Below are 17,586 nucleotides of genomic sequence, written 5' to 3' on the forward strand. Positions count from 1 at the left end.
CCTGATGCTGGGAAAGATTGAAGGCAGGAGGAGACGGGGACAACAGAGGATGAGATAGTTGGATAGCATCACTGACTCAATGGACATGAGTTTGAGCAAGCTCCGGGAGTTGGTGATAGACAGGGAAGCCTGGCATGCTGCAGTCCATGGTGTCGCCAAGAGTCAGACAGGACTGAGCGACTGAACTGAACTGAATCAATCCATTGCAACCCAGAAGGAAATGGTTGGATGAACAAATACTCTCTTTTTGCTCTCTTTTCTCCTGCCAGTACCTCTTATTGGCTAACGTCTAACAGAATCCAGAGTTCAAGGGAGCCTGTTACATAGTTCATAAATTCAGTTTTCCAGAATTGGAGAATTGAGTGTAGGTCTGGAGAAAGACTGGAAAATATCTAAGATATACTCCCATTTATTTAAGTTTTCTTTATTGCTTCTTAATAAACTATTATCCTACAGAAAGTTCTTATATAGTCTTTGTTTAATTTATTTCTAGTGATTTTGTGGGGCTTGCTATTTAAAATGGAATTTTAAAAATTGCATTTCTAACTATGTTTTGTTGGTATAAAGAACTTCAGTGAACATCAATATATTTTTCATTGAGGTATAACTGATATATAACAGTATACTGGTTTCAGGCATACAGCATAATGATTCAGTATTTGTTTATATTACAAAATAATCACCACAATAAGTCTACTTAACATCTGCTATCATACGTTTATGAGGGGAACATTTAAGATCTACTCTATTAGAGACTTTTAAATGTATCATAAAGTGCTATTAACTATAGTCACCAGCTATACATCACATCCCATGTCTTCTTTATTGGATAACTGTAAGTTTTTACCTTCTAAACTCTTTCACCATCTTATCCACTCCTAAAACCCTACCTCTGGAAACCGCCAAACTGTTCAGTTCTCAAAATCTATGAGATTATTTTTATTTTGTTTTTCAGATTCTATATATGAGAGAGGTCACTGGTATTTGTCCTCTATCTGACTTGTTTCAGTTAGCATAATGCCCTCAAGATCAACCCAGGTTATCTCAAATAGCAAGATTTTATTCTTTTTCATGACCAGGTATAATCCATTACATAGATTATACCACAACTTCTTTATCTGTTCCCTCAGGGATGGATATCTTGGTTGTTTCCTTTTTTTTTTTTTTTTTGGCTATTATAAATAATGCTACAATGAACATGGGGGTGCAGATATGTTTTCAAGTTAGTTTTCACATTTTCTTTGAATAAATACCCAGTAGTGGATTGCTGGAATGTGGTAGTTTTATTTTAAATTTTTTGAGGGAACTCCATAGAGTTTTCCATATTGGCTGTGCCAATTTACATTCCCATTAATACTGCACAAGTGTTCCATTTTATCCTTATCTTTGCAAACACTGATTATTAACGGTTTGTTTTCTTTTCTTTTTTTTTTTTTTGAAAGTAGTCATTCTCTCAGGTATAAGGTGATATCTCACTGTGGTTTTGATTTTGCATTTCCTGGATGATTAGTGATGTTGAGCATCATTTCACATACCTGTTGGCCATCTGTAGATGGCCTTAAGAAATACGGTGTATTCAAATGGTCTGCCTAATTCTTAATTGGGTTGATTTTTTGTATAGCTTGTTTTTTGTTTGTTATTCAGTTATATCTCTTCTTTATATATTTTGGATTATTAGCTCATTATCAGTTGTATAATTTGCAAATATTTTCTCCCATTTGATAGGTTGTCTTTACATTTTGTTGATGGTTTCCTTTGTTGTTCATAAACTTTAATTTGATTTGCTTCTGTTTCTTTTACTTTGATAAGAGATTAAAAAATTCATCAGCAAGACCAATGTCAAGGATGTTACCACTGATATTTTCTTCTAGGAGTTTCTTGGTTTCAGAGTTTCATGATACATTCAAGTCCTTATTCCATTTTGAGTTGATTTTTATGTAAGGTATAAGATAGAGATCCAGTTTCATCATTTTGTTTGTGACTGGTTTTCCCAACCCACTTATTGAAAAGACTTTGTTTCCCCATTATCTATTCTTGGCTCCTTTGTCATAAATCAGTTTGCCATATATGCATGGGTTTACTTCTGGTCCCATTGATCTATGTATATTATGCCAATATCATAGTGTTGTGATTACTGTAATTTTGTAATATAGTTTGATATCAGGGAGTATGATGCCTCTAGCTTCGTTCTTCTTTATCAAGACTGCTTTGGGGGTCTTTTTTGGTTCTATACAAATTTTGAGATTGTTTATTCTGTTTCTGTGAGAAATGCCATTGGAGTTTTGATACAAATTGCATTGAATCTGTAGATTGCTTTGAATGGTACAGGGAATTTGACAATATTAATTTTTTTCATCCACATGCACAGAATATCTTTTCACTTGTGTCTTCTTCAGTTTCTTTCATTAATGTCTTATAGATTTCAGTATACAGGTCCTTTACCTCCTTAATTCAATTCATTCCTAGATATTTTATTCTCTTTGATACAACTATAAATGGAATTATTTCCTTAATTTGCCTGATTATTTCTTATTAGTGTATTGAAATTCAACTAATTTTTGTATATTGATTTTGTGTCCTGTAACTTTTCTGAATTATTTTGTTAGTTCCAACAGTTATTTGGGTGGAACCTTTAGGGTTTTTTATATACGATATGTCATCCGCAAACAATGAAGTTTTACTTCTTCTTTCTAATTTGGATGCCTTTTCTTTCTTTTTCTTGTGTGTTTTGAATAATTCTTTCAGTATTATGTTGACTAAAACTGATGAGAATGGGCACCCTTATCTTGTTCCTGATCTTAAAGGAATAGCTTTTGGCTTTTCACTGTTGACTATGAAATGTTAGCTGTAGCCTTGTTATATATAGTCTTTATTATGTTGTTTCCTCAGTACCCAGTTTGTTGTGAATTTTTGTTATAAATGAATATTGAATTTTGGCAAATGCTTTTTCTCTCTCTATAAAGATGATCATATGATTTTCATTCTTCAATTTGCTAGTGTGGTGTATCACATTGATTTTGTAGATGTTGAATCATTTGTGCATTTCTGGAATAAATCACATTTGATCATAGTGTGAATTTGAGCTGCTAATATTTTGTTGAGGATTTCTAATCTGTGCTAATCAGTGATATTGGGTGGTATTTTTTTTTTTTTTTCCTTTTGGATTCTTTGTCTGATTTGGTATGAAGGTAATGCTAGCCTTGTAAAATAAGCTGGGTAGTGTTCTCTTCTAATTTTTTGGAAGACTTGAGAAGGATTGGCATGTATGCTTTCAATGTTTGGTAGAATGTCTGGCCCCAGACTTTTTTGTAGGGAGGTTTTTGTTTACTGATTTAATCTCCTTACTAGTAATCAGTCTATTCAAATTTTCTGTTGCTTCATGAATTAATCTTGGTAGGTTGTATATGTTTCTAGAAACAGATATGTTTCTTCCAGTTTGTTGAATTTATTTGTGTATAATTGTTTATAGCAGGCTCTTATCCTTTTTATTTCTGTGGCATCAGTTACAACATATGTTTCATTTCTGATTTTCCTTTCTCTCTTCATCTTCATGAGTCTGGACAGAGGTTTGTTGGTTTTGTTTATCTTTTCAAAGAATCTGCTCTTAATTTCATTATCTTTCCTATATTTTTGATTCGATTTTATTTCTGCTCTGATCTTTATTATTTTCTTTCTTCTGTAAACTTTGAGCTTTGTTTTTCTTTTCCTATCTCCCTGAGGTGTAATGTTGGTTGATTATTTGAGGTTTTCCTTGTTTCCTGGTACAGACATGTTTTCCTATGGACTTCCCTCTTTTGCTGCATGCCCTAAGTTTTAGTATATTGTATTTCCATTATCATTTGTCTCATGGTATTTTTTTGATTTCTGCATTGATTTCTTCTTTGGCCCATTGGTTATTTAGTAGCAGGTTATTTAATCTTCACAGTTTGTGAATTTTTCAGTCTACTTCTTGTAATTGATTCATAATTTCATTCCATTGTGGTTGGAACAGATGTTTTATATAATTTTAATCTTCTTAAATTTATTGACTTGTTTTTTGGCTTAATATAGGATTTATCCTGGGTAGTATTCAATATGTACTTGAAAAGAATGTGCATTCTATTGCTTTTGATGGAATGTTCTATATATATCAAGTCTATCTGGTCTAGCTGACCAGTCATTTAAGGTCAATGTATTCTTATTGATTGTCTGCTTGGATGATCTATCCATTGCTGTAATTGGCACATTAAAGTCTTCTACTATTATTATATTGCTTTCTGTTTCTCTCTTTAGGTCTATTTAAATTTTTAAAATATATTTAAGTGCTCCTGTGTTGGATGAATAAATATTGACCAATGTTATACAGTTGATCCTCAAACAATGCAGGGGTTAGTGGTGTTGACCTCCCGTGAAATAAAAAATTCACATATAACCTCATAGTCAACTCCTTGTATATATGGTTCCACATCTGTGAATTTAACCAATCATGGATTCTGTAGTACTATGGTATTTTGGGGGGGAAAAAGTATTTAACATGAAAGTGGACCTGTGCAGTTTTCTCTTTCTCTCCCTCTCTCCCTCTCCCTCCCCTTCTCCTTTTGGGACTCTTACAATGTGAATGTTAGCCTACTTGGTATTGTCTCATTCATCTCTTAAATGATCTTTACTTTTTAAAAATTATTTTTTCTTCCTTCTCCTTTGATTGGATGTGTTCCAATGGCTTGTCTTTAAGTTCACTGATTGTTCTGCTTCATCCAGTCTGTTGTTGAAGCCCTTTAGTGTAATTTTAATTGAGTAATTATATTCTTTAGCTCTGTGAGTTCTATTTGACTTTATGTTTTCTGTCTCTTTCTTGAAGCTCTTTCCATATTTATCCATTCTTCTCCCAAGTTCAGTGAGCATCCTTATGACCATTACCTTTAACTTTTTGTAAATCACTTATCTATGTCTTATTGATTTTTTTTCTGAGTATTTATATTGTTATTTTGTCTGGAATATTTCCTTGTTTCTTCATGTTAGTTTCTATGTATTAGATGAAATAGCCAACTCTCTCAGCCTTGAAGAAGTGGCCCTGTGTAGGAGATTAACCCTGTTCAACCCTTCCCTAACTCTTTGTTTTTCAAATCTTTATGATTGTCCCAGCAGCCTGTTTTGTTTTTAATAGCTTCCAATAGTTGTGTGTTTGCCAAGACCTGTCAGTATCCCAAGGAGGAAGATCTCACTCAGCACCTAGATTCAGGCTGATGCAAGCCAGACTGTAAGATCGCAGCTTTTAAAGTGATCAGTATGTGGTACTATGGGACCACAAGTGTATGCTCCACTGGTCACCAGAACTCCCTTCTGGGTGAGCTGTGGCAAGGCAGAGGGAGATTGGCCTACCATCCATTGGCCCACATTCCACCCCTCTAAGCCTCTCACTGTGCATTGTAGCCTGGCCCTCAGCGTAAGCTCCATAACTAGCAAATAGGCCTCTTTCACAGAAAGACTGGGCATGTATTTCAGTCTGCTTTCTGTGCAGTGCCCTGGGGGCGTAGCCTGGCAAGAGCTGCAGGGATTGTTACAGTCGCTGAGACCCAGTAATGCAAGCTCAAGGCGTGTCCCCTGGGTGGCGGTCATAGAAACTGATGTGCGGCAGAGCTCCCATCTGAGACACGGGCACTGCAGAGGGAGAGCACAACGGTAAATCTCACCCTCTAAGTTCTCGGGAAAAGATTACAGTCAGTCCTGAGATGTGTGTTTAATTAGAATTCTGCTCCTCAGACTGCAGTTATGATCAGAAACTAATAGGCCTTTTTACAGAAAGACTGAGTTCCTGGGTCTATTGCATTTTGCTGAGTCCTGGAAGGGGTAGGCGTTTGAGAATTCATTATCCATTGGTTATAGTCCTGTGGGACCTGTGAGCATAAGCCCTACTGGCAACCAGAGCCAGGTGACGTAGAACCACTAAATTGGGGCACCAGACAAGGGTTCCAGTTCCTTTCCAGGAGACACCAGCAAGCTGGAGTGAGGCGGAAGGAGAGTTCAAAGATTGTCTCTACTGGCTGCTGTTTTCTGATAGCCCCTAAGTAGACCTTGTTCCCCCCCAAAAAAATTTGCACAATGTGAGAGTTGGGAGTTAAGTTTTCTTTGGGCAAAATGAGAACTGCAGCCCAGGGGACTGCATTCAGATAGTTCTGAAAAACTGTTCCCAGGAAGCAAGGGGAGAAGCTAGGATATATAGGATAGGAGATTTGCAACAAAGGGCAGGTAGTCAGGAACAACAAAATAGTATTGTTAATAGTATTGCTAATCAGGTATTTCAAGTTAAGGAATTTAGTGCTTTTCTATGGAAAAGATGCAAGGGTCTGGACTCGCTGAAATCATTCCTTTGATACACGCCTCAGCTATCTGGGCCTAGTGTCCTGTATTTGCACATCCTAAGTTTCCTCAGGACTCTCCAAAGGGTGTGGCTGCAGTCTGATGGCTGCTTGATGGCAGGTATTCTTTTTTAAGTTTCCTCAGGGCTCACTGGCTCACACAGGAGGACTGCAATCATTGATGACTGTAATATCCTTGGTTACTGATATAGCAGGAAATATTCCATTTCTGATCCCTTCGATGTGTGCTGTACCAAAAGCCCGACCCTCAGACCAAAGCTCCAGGATAAGCAAATAGACCTCTTTCTCAGAAAGATTAGGGTGTGTTTCTTCTGCTGTCTGTATAGTGTCTAGCATCGGGGGGTGGTAATCTGCCAAGAACTGTTCCTCTGATTTTTATAGTCCTATAGGACTGTCCCCCGGATCTCCAGAGCCAGGTGATCAAGGTGAATGCCTAGAGTGGCACCCACAATAAACAGAACCAGAGGAAAAAGCCCAGAGCACCAGAAACATGTAAAATGTCCCCTTTGAGAGGGGACTCTGGAGTGTAGCAGAGAGAGTAGGATGGTAACTGCTGGCTGGAGTAAGGCAGAGGAGGAGCGTAAGGATAGTGCCTGCGGGAGAGGAAAAAAGGGTCGTGTTTTATGACTGGGGAGATGAGAGAGGGGGAATATAAAGATGGCACCCCCTAGGGGGTGAGGGGAAGAGCCTAGAGTTTTAGAAAAGAGAAAGATGGTGTGTAAAGAAGGTGCCCACCAGCCTCTGACCCCGGCAGACTCCTGGATCTTTGTTAATTTCGATGCTTACCCCTTGGGCTGATTATTTAAGATCAACAGATGAACCTCTTTCATATAAACTCTGGGCAAGATCAGAGGCTTCCCTTGCGCAAGTGCATCCACGTGGGTGATCCTTTCAAAAGTCATTTCTCAGATTACTATTGCCTTTGGGTCTTATTGTCATGAGCCCCACTATTTTTCAAAACTAAATGTTTGGGGGCTCATATCTCAGGTGTAGATTTTAAAAGTTGGGGTGCTGGATGTGGGGCTCAAACCTTTTACTCTGCAGTGAGAAGCTTCCGATGGGGGTCCATACACTAGGGGTGGGCTTTATGGCAAGATGGCATCTCAGCTTCTCCTACCCACTTTGATGTGATTTTTCTTCCTAGTTCACCAGCTATGTGGCCATTGCTTAGCTAGTTTTTAGGTTTTTCTCAGAGCAAATTCTTCAGTATGTCACTGTAGATCCGATGTGTCTATAAGAGTTCAGGATCCTTCTGTTTCCATCTTGAACTGGCAATGTCAATATTTTGATTTCCTCTCTGACTGACTTACTAAATCCTCTTATCATTTTAAGTGAGTCTGTACATTCTTTTGCATTATCTATGAGGCAGCTTTTTATCTGTAAATATTTTTTTCCTGATTTCACAGTCTTAATAACTTTCCTCCCATCTTTTTTGCTTGTTTGTATTTCAGTGCCTCTTTGATCAGATCTTTATTCAGATTGAATGGTCCGAATGATTAGACCTTTATGGAATAAATAAATTTTAGTTTATACAGCAAGCTGCTTCTGTGGATTTGATTTCTTCTGGCTTTTCAGCTGGTGGTTTCTTGGCAGCTCCAGCGTTTTTTCCCACCAAAGCTTTTTGACACCAACACTCTTCTTCCTTCGCTACCACTGGCTTCTTGCCTGGAACACCCTTCCTTTCTGATTTGGCTGCTAGGGATGCCTTATCTCCTTGGAGTCTGTGATTCTTGATTTGGCAAACAATGATGTTTCAGTGCCTGATTTTTGCATATGAATTTAGTTCCAACATGATTCTCAGGTTTTTCAGTGGATTCTTCTGTATGAGTCTGTGATGAATCTTCTTATGTGGTGCTTGGAGGTGTCTTTGGATCTCTGAGCTTTTTTCAGACTCCGCTAAGGTCTGTATTGAGCATCTTATGTATGGGGAGGTTGCAGTCACTCTTGAGGAAGGCAACTTTACACCAAGTGCCATGCACATCATCTCACTTGTGGAAAGCACTTTCAGTCCAAACGCAGTAACACCAGGAGTAAATTTCAGAATGTTCAGTTTACTTATTTATTGTGGTTGTTCAGTCACTCAGTCATGTCTCTTTGCAACCCATGGACTGCAGCATGCCAGGCTTCCCTGTCTTTCACTATCTCCTGGATTTGCTCAAACTCATGTCCATTGAGTCAATAATGCCATTCAGCCATCTCACCCTCAGTAGTCTCCTTCTCCTGCCCTCAATCTTTCCCAGCATTGGGGTTTTTTCAATGAGTTGGTTCTTCACATCAGGTGGCCAAAGTATTGGAGTTTCAGCATCGGTCCTTCCAATGGATATTCAGGGCTGATTTCCTTTAAGATTGACTGGTTGGATCTCCTTTCAGTTCAAGGGACTCTCAAGAGTCTTCTCTAACACCACAGTTCAAAAGTATCAATACTTTGGTGCTCAGCTTTCTTTATAGTCCAACTCTCACATCCATACATGACTACTGGAAAAACCATAGCTTTGACTATATGGACCTTTGTTGGCAAAGTGATCTCTGCTTTTTAATATGCTGTATAGGTTTGTCATAGCTTTTCTTCCAAGGAGGAAGCGTCTTTTAATTTCATGGCTTCAGTTACTGTCTGATGTGATTTTAGAGCCCAAGAAAATAAAGTCTGTCACTGTTTCCATTTTTCCCATCTATTTGCCCTGAATATAGTGATTATAAGAATGTTTCTGAAGGATTCTCTGTGCTCAATACAGTGTTGTTGTTGTTTAGCCACTAAACCATGTCTGACTTTTTTGTGACCCCATGGACTGTAGCCAGCCAGGATCCTCTGTCCACGGGATCTCCCAGGCAAGAATACTGGAATGGGTTGCCATTTTTTTCTCCAGGGTGTCTTCCTGACCCAGAGATCGAACCCACATCTCTGGGATTGGCAGATGAATTCTTTACCACTGAGCCATCAGGGAAGCTCTCAATACAATGGCATCTTTTCATTTTGCATTGCCAGCTCTCATTTGCTGGGAGCTTTTTTGATATCATTCCAGGCCCTAAGTTTCTTAAGAAGCAAGATAGCCTTCTTGGTCTTCTAGTAGCCTTCAGCTTTATCTTCACCCCCAAACAAAGTTCAGAAATTCCTCAGTATGATGACCTTTAGACAGGGCTAGCACTAGCAAAGGCAGAAATAGAGCCCTGCCTATGGCATTTTGCTTCTGTGCTGATTGCTCTGTGGGTACCAGTGGTGTCAGGTTTTAGTCAATGCAAATATATAGCCCCAGGACACACATTTCCAAAAGCCTCTTGGCCATAACCATGAGCTAAACACCCAGTACCTTGTAAATAATACTGTGGATCAGCTTGAACCTTTGTGGCATCCTTTGCATATTCTTTCTAAGACACACACTTATCTGTCTCTTCAAAGGAAAGAATGGGCTTATGCGGGCTTGATTATGGAGGAAACAGGAAGATCGTATCTGTCTGAAGGAGAGTGAATTTGTTGGCAATTCCAACCCAGAATTCTTGATGGCTACCTGGGGAACTGGAACCGACATTAGAATTAAAACAAACAATAAGTAAAAAGTCCCTCAAAATTTGGGAATTGGACCAATGACCAGATGAAAATAAGTTGGCTTCTAGTGAGTATGTTCTGGGGTGACAGCCTGGATCCCAGAGAATTTTTTTATACATTGTCTTTATGGACAGGCATTACTTGCTCTCTGTACTGAGCTGGCATGAAAGTATAGCAGTAATTGGGATATGCTGTATTTTGTCTCTTGATCTGTAAGCCCACGATTTACTCATGGGCAGAATGGTGACAGTTTGATGATAATTTTCTGCTCATATGAAAAAGCTAATTCTTTATTATGGTAATATCAATCCATCAACCATGGGCTGAGCAGGGCTGTGAAGAACAGTTTTCAGGTTAAGCAATTATAGCATCTTGGTGACACGATATTTGACAGAAACCACATTTCTGTTACTTTAAGGCATCCGAGTTCACTTCTATTAAAAGCATGGCTTTCTCTTATTTCTTAAAATACATTATTATACTAAGTCACTTTTCAGCATCCCCAATTTCTCTTGAATTTCATGAGTGAATGTCTGCCTTAAAATACTCATAGTAACACATTCTTTGTTTCGCAGCCCCCAGAGAACGGTATGTTTTAATTAACATATACATTATACAAATATCTGCTCATCTTGGTTTTTCTGCATGAAGAGGATTGAAATTTGTTCCACTAAGGAAACAAAATCAACACACTCAAAGTCTGGGTGCAAGTATATTAGCATTTCAAAGGTTCAAGTGTCATAACTGGTTTAACTAGACAATGCCATAACTTACATTTTGGAGAACTGCCTGGAAGGAAGATCAATTCTGCATTTGAATGAATTCAAATAAATCGAGCACCATGTATCTGCACTCAGCATATCCCTGCTAGGGTCTCTACAAATTATTTGCAATCAAAATCTTTCTTAAACTTGTTTGAAAAGAGGCATAAATTTGTCATTTTTATTAAACTGAAAGATTTGTCCTTACAGAGTTATGAAAATATTTTGTGTCCATAAAAGTACTTAAAGTTGACATGCTACTTTTCAATTTCTTCCTTGGTGTAATTAGTAAAATTTTTAACTTTAATTATAAAGGTTTTTGTTTTGTTTGGGAGATGGAGAAAGTGAATATATGGTATATAATGCTTAGAGTCAGAATGATCAATGGTAGTGAAGAAAGCATACCAAATACTAAGTCATGTGTATATCTAATGTTTCTGCAAATGGATAAGAAATTGGTCTTTTAAGGGAAATCTATGAAGCTAAGGAATTGGGGATGACTATTTAGTACTTAAAAATCATTTTTCATCTATTCTGAATCTTAGGATGAGGCAAGATGCTGGTGTAGTGTTACAATATTAAAAAAATATGATGTAGATGAAAAGCTGACACATATAAGATCTCACACTTAAAGGCATTCTGTTTAAAGAATAAAATCCACAAAACAGTTTTTCAGGTTAAAAATAAATTTATAGAATTTTTTTTTTTTCCTTTTACTTCAAGTCTCTCTTTGGTAATCTAGTTTCAATGTAAAACATTCTATCTTATTCTTCATTTAAAATATAAAATATGATAAATTTATTTAAGAAAACACCAGAATTAGAGGAAATTATCCCACATGATGATGACCATCAGAGCTGCCACCTTGCACAACTGTCGTTGGAATTGTTCACATAGAGAATGGCAGCCCTGCTGAGCAACTAGGCATGAAAGGAGCTCCCTGGTGCTGGGCAAGGCCCTGCAGCCTCCATGAGGGCTGTGAATTTCTCATCTTTTGTAACAAGTACATAAAGCAGAGGACTTGAAACTTTTCACTAGTTTGCACCGCCCCCCCCCGCCCCGGGCTATTGACAGCTCTTTAAAATATCCGTATCTCCTCCATCCCCCTGCAGGTGATTAACCTAATTGGTTTTCCTGTTATTGTGTCCAAGGGAAGATGCAATACAGAGCCTTTAAGAGGAACTAGACTCCTTTCTTGTTAAAGATAAAAAATGGGAACAATAAACTCAGGATTCTTCAGCCACCCTATGTGGACCATTGTCACATGTTCTTGCTTGGCATCACAGACAACCCTGCATCAAGATCCTCATTTCCAATGTGATACACAACCACTGTTGACATTGGTTAGTCTAGGAGATGGCAGATCGTAGCCCATATTATTGGTTAAAGGATGAATCCCTTTTCTACTAGATGAATCCCTATTCTACTAGAATAGGTACCTGCAGGCCTATTCTAGTAGATTCATTACAACTTATTAGTGGACTCATGGATCAAGTACCTATCTGTAAAGTGAGGATAATTCTTTCTTGCCTAATGTTGTGATTCTATAATGTATTAATATATTAATTCTTGACTGGTCTCAGATCTCCTCTTGTTGGTCTTAAATTTGGGTTCCCAGAGGAAGTTCATACATACTTATGTATATGTGTGTATACATACCTATATATACACATCTATATACGTATTTTCAATTTTAGTTATGAACAGAACTTTCATAAGTTTTTTATGTCAATGACTTTGGATCCTTTCAATATATTAGTGATTGAAGAGTTCTCTGCATTTTTACCTTTTTTTTCTGCCATCTCCTGTGTCCCAGTTGCATGTTTTCCAGTAACATTTTTGCCTTATGTAAGTACAATTATGTTAACTAGGTGTTAATGAGAGATGTTTGAACAAAGGGTCTGATAATAAAAAACTTGGGGGGAAATGCATATTATTCCATGTTAAGGACATCTTCTATAAAAATTATATCTGTACTGATCATATTTTCTAGGGGTGAGTGATCACACAAAAAGTCCTTTGATTGCTTCCCTTGTGATTTTAAATATGTAGCAAATCGATAGTGTTAGATAGAAAGATATTTGGGAGATTTGGGACATAAATTGAAACTGTACTTTAAGGACTCTAAACTGCAACAAAAATGAGGCTCAAGTGGTTATTTTTCCCTAAATGAATAGCAAACCCATAGAAAATAAACATGGATATCTAAAACCCTAATGGCCCTTCAGAATCACAATTCTGATTGGCTGTGTAACAAAGTCTTTTGGGGATTACATTCTCCAGATTTTAAATTTATAAAGAAAAGCAGCAAATCACAGCATCAGTCAGATATGTGAACTACTAGTTTAAGGCAGTTGATATTTCAATATTAGATTGCATTCCATTACTTTAGATGATGTCATGTCTTCCAGAAGCTGGGTTTTCATTGATTGTTGTGACAAAAGTAAATAGTGAACAAACATAAATATGGAATAGGAAATGAGGGTGGCAGCATCTGATCTGATACCATGATCTGATAAGAAGTTCCAGGAGCACAAATTCATTTGATGTGTAATTTATGGCCTTTTAAAAATGAAATACATTTTTTTCTTTTAATGTATGTTATTGTTTATTCAGAAGGTTGTTAAGTTGTTAAGGCATAAATTATTAAGTTGTCTGAACCTAAGAACTTCATAAACAGAATGATTAGGTTTGCTTTTGGGCTGTCAAACATCATGGGGATGTTACTGAGACACTAAGCATCTTATAAACCAAAGGAGTCTGGGAACCTCTGAATTACACAGTTTTTTTTTTTTTTTTAATTTGACATTGTTGAATTGTTTGGATCTGTTGTTTTTCTTTGAAAATAACCAACAAAGGCCAAGTGATACTCTTAGAAGGCTCTTTGGGGGCTGTGCATATGGTGTATAGACTATGGCTAAATATTCATCATATCACCAGTCTCTAGCAACAAATTGAGGCAGGGTTTTCTTATTAGGTAGCTGAGTCACATGGTTTTACTTTCCATTACTCCCACTTCTGGCATGTGATTGATGAGGCTGCTCCATGGTAGACATCAGTTCAGTTCAGTTGCTCAGTGGTGTCCGACTCTTTGTGACCCCATGAATCGCAGCACGCCAGACCTCCCTGTCCATCACCAACTTCTGGAGTTTACTCAAACTCATGCCCATCGAGTCTGTGATGCCATCCAGCCATCTCATCCTCTGTCGTCCCCTTCTCCTGCCCCCAATCCCTCCCAGCATCAGGGTCTTTCCCAATGAGTCAACTCTTTGCATCAGGTGGCCAAAGTATTGAAGTTTCAGCTTCAGCATCAGTCCTTCCAAAGAACACCCAGGACTGATCTCCTTTAGGATGGACTGGTTGGATCTCCTTGCAGTCCAAGGGACCCTCAAGAGTCTTCTCCAACACCACAACTCAAAAGCATCAATTTTTCAGCACTCAGATTTCTTCACAGTCCAACTTTCACATCCAGACATGACCACTGGAAACACCATAGCCTTGATTAGATGGACCTTTGTTGGCAAAGTAATGTCTCTGCTTTTTAATATGCTGTCTAGGTTGGTCATAACTTTCCTTCAAAGGAGTAAGCGTCTTTTAATTTCATGGCTGCAGTCACCATCTGCAGTGATTTTGGAGCCCCCAAAAATAAAATCTGGCACTGTTTCCACTGTCTCCCCATCAATTTCCCATGAAGTGATGGGACCAGATGCTATGATCTTAGTTTTCTGAATGTTGAGCTTTAAGCCAACTTTTTCACTCTCCTCTTTCACTTTCATCAAGAGGCTTTTTGGTTCCTCCTCACTTTCTGCCATAAGGGTGGTGTCATCTGCATATCTGAGGTTATTGATATTTCTCCCGGAAATCTTAATTCCAGCTTGTGCTTCTTCCAGCCCAGCGTTTCTCATGATGTACTCTGCATATAAGTTAAATAAGCAGGGTGACAATATACACCCTTGACATACTCCTTTTCCTATTTGGAACCAGTCTGTTGTTCCATGTCCAGTTCTAACTGTTGCTTCCTGACCTGCATACAGGTCAAGAGGCTGGTCAGGTGGTCTGGTATTCCCATCTCCTTCAGAATTTTCCACAGTTTATTGTGATCCACACAGTCAAAGGCTTTGGCGTAGTCAATAAAGCAGAAATTGATGTTTTTTCTGGAACTCTCTTGCTTTTTCGATGATCCAGTGGATATTGGCAATTTGATCTCTGGTTCCTCTGCCTTTTCTAAAACCAGCTTGAACATCTGGAAGTTCTCGGTTCATGAATTGCTGAAGCCTGGCTTGGAGAATTTTGAGCATTACTTTACTAGCGTGTGAGATGAGTGCAATTGTGCAGTAGTTTGAGCATTCTTTGGGATTGCCTTTCTTAAGGATTGGAATGAAAACGGAAATTTTCCAGTCCTGTGGCCACTGCTGAGTTTTCCAAATTTGCTGGCATATTGAGTGCAGCACTTTCACAGCATCATCTTTCAGGATTTGAAATAGCTCAACTGGAATTCCATCACCTGCACTAGCTTTGTTCATAATGATGCTTCCTAAGGCCCACCTGACTTCACATTCCAGGATGTCTATCTCTAGGTGAGTGATCACACCATTGTGATTATCTGGGTCATAGAGATCTTTTTTGTACAGTTCTTCTGTGTATTCTTGCCACCTCTTCTTAATATCTTCTGCTTCTGTTAGGTCCATACCATTTCTTTCCTTTATTGAGCCTATCTTTGCATGAAATGTTCCCTTGGTATCACTAATTTTCTTGAAGAGATCTCTAGTCTTTCCCATTCTGTTGTTTTCCTCTATTTCTTTGCATTGATTGCTGAGGAAGACTTTCTTATCTCTCCTGGCTATTCTTTGGAACTCTGCATTCAAATAGGAATATCTTTCCTTTTCTCCTTTGCTTTTTGCTTCTCTTCTTTTCACAACTCTTTGTAAGGCCTCCTCAGACAACCATTTTGCCTTTTTGCATTTCTTTTCTATGGGGATGGTCTTGATCCCTGTCTCCTGTATAATAGAAATTCCTTATTAGGAAGATGCTTAGAGATTTGGTTCTGAGAACGCAACTATAAGGAATCCCATGGGCTGCAGCACACAAGGCTTCCTTGTCCTTCACTATGTCCCAGAGTTTGCTCAACTCATGTCCATTGAGTCAGTCATGCCATCCAACCATCTCATCCTCTGTTGCCCCCTTCTCCTCCTGCCCTCACTCTTTCCCAGCATCAGGGTCTTTTCCAATGAGTTGGCGCTTAGCATCAGGTGGCCGAAGTATTGGAGTTTCAGCTTCAGCATCAGTCCTTCCAATGAATATTCTGGTTTTATTTCCTTTAGGATTTACTGGTTTGATTTCCTTGCTGTCAAGGAGGTATAAATGGAAAACCATTGCACATTGCTTGATGAAGGAATTGTTACATCCTTGGGTTGATTCATTCTTGGATAAACCTGAGAACATGAATATGCTAACCTTGGTCCTCATTTCACAGAGTGTGAAAAGTATCTTATATCTCTGGGGCAGCAATATGGGGCCAATTAGCAGTCACTGTTCCTCTAGCCCATCAAAAAGTCCTCATTCTTCAGCATGCAGCTCAAATTCCATTTTGATCCTAAGCTTCTCCTTAATCTCCCAAATGAAGTTAGTCAAAGTTACCTTGGGTACTCATTTATATCAGTGTTCCTTATGGTTTATATGTGTTTCCCCTAGTTTGTAAATTCATGAAAAATAGAAACATACTTAAACCTTTGTCCAGTTGTCCTGATGAGCTTTAAAATCTCAGCAGTAGCCACAGACTTGATGACTTTTTTTTGTTCTTGTTTTGAAAACATATTATGATTGTGTCCATTGTAACTTCTTAACCTTATGACTTTCATATAATAATTCTATAACACATCAGGCTAAATGGATGTGGCTGTGGCTGACAGAGTGGGAAGGTTCTGGTTGCCCCCACTATGGTAAGGCACTAATATTGTAGCAAATCTGTAACCCATGGATAGCAAAACCAGTACACCCTAGTATATTGATTGGTAGGGTTTTTTTTTTTTTTTCTTTTGATTACACTAACATCTTTGTGCATAAATTTCTTGGAAGACAATTTATAAGCATTGTAACAAATTTAATGCATAAAATTCACAAAACTCCCATAAAATCCCTAGGTTCTAAAGCCATTGAATTTGCTATTAAATGTTGTTATTGAAGAACTATGCAGAACTTACCAGTAAACCTGTCTTCCTGGGGCTTCTGCCCACAGAGGGATATTTTGAAGTAGAGTCTTTGAAAACTGGGTGTCCCTGGTGACTCAATGGTAAAGAATCCACCTGCAGTGCAGGAGACACAGGTTGGATCCTTGGGACTGGAAGACTCCTGGAGAAGGAAATGGCAACCCATTCCAGTATTCTTGACTGGGAAATACCATGGACAGAGGAGCCTGGCAGGCTACCAGGCTGTCTCATGGCTACCTCATGCCAGTCCATGAGGTCGCAAGAGTCAGACACAACTGAGCAACTTAAGAACAACATCGAATGCTAATCTTTTGAGATTTCTTTATCATAATCATTTCCCATTCATGAAGTATTTACTGGACTAATATGTGGAGCACAGGTCAGGGAAGTAACACAAATGAATGGACCTGAGTCAATCCAGCTCAAGGAATATAATAAGTCATAAGATCATAGTAGTCTAAATCTCATTGTGGTATTCCACTGTTTAAAACCTTCCTGTGGCTGTCCATAAATTCAGAATAAAATCCAGATTCTTCACTATGACTTCATCATTGTATGCTGTCTACTGCTTATTTTTTTTTTAACATCATTCAATTATTCTATAAATATTCATTGAGTAGCTACCATATTCCATTCATTTGGGATACATATGTGAACAAAGTTAAGATTTTCATCCATGGTGTTAATATCTTAATAGTAAGGGAGAAAAAGACAAGAAGTCA

The 17,586-nt window shown here is 38.2% G+C and overlaps 1 pseudogene; it reads right to left on the reverse strand.

Annotated features, from left to right (window-relative positions):
• Positions 1 to 5,566: 5,566 nt before the first annotated feature.
• LOC133051016 (large ribosomal subunit protein uL4-like) lies at positions 5,567 to 13,705 on the reverse strand (annotated as a pseudogene).
• Between the last annotated feature and the right edge of the window lie 3,881 nt (positions 13,706 to 17,586).

This window comes from Dama dama, chromosome 33, assembly GCF_033118175.1.
Source record: "Dama dama isolate Ldn47 chromosome 33, ASM3311817v1, whole genome shotgun sequence".
NCBI lineage: Eukaryota > Metazoa > Chordata > Mammalia > Artiodactyla > Cervidae > Dama > Dama dama.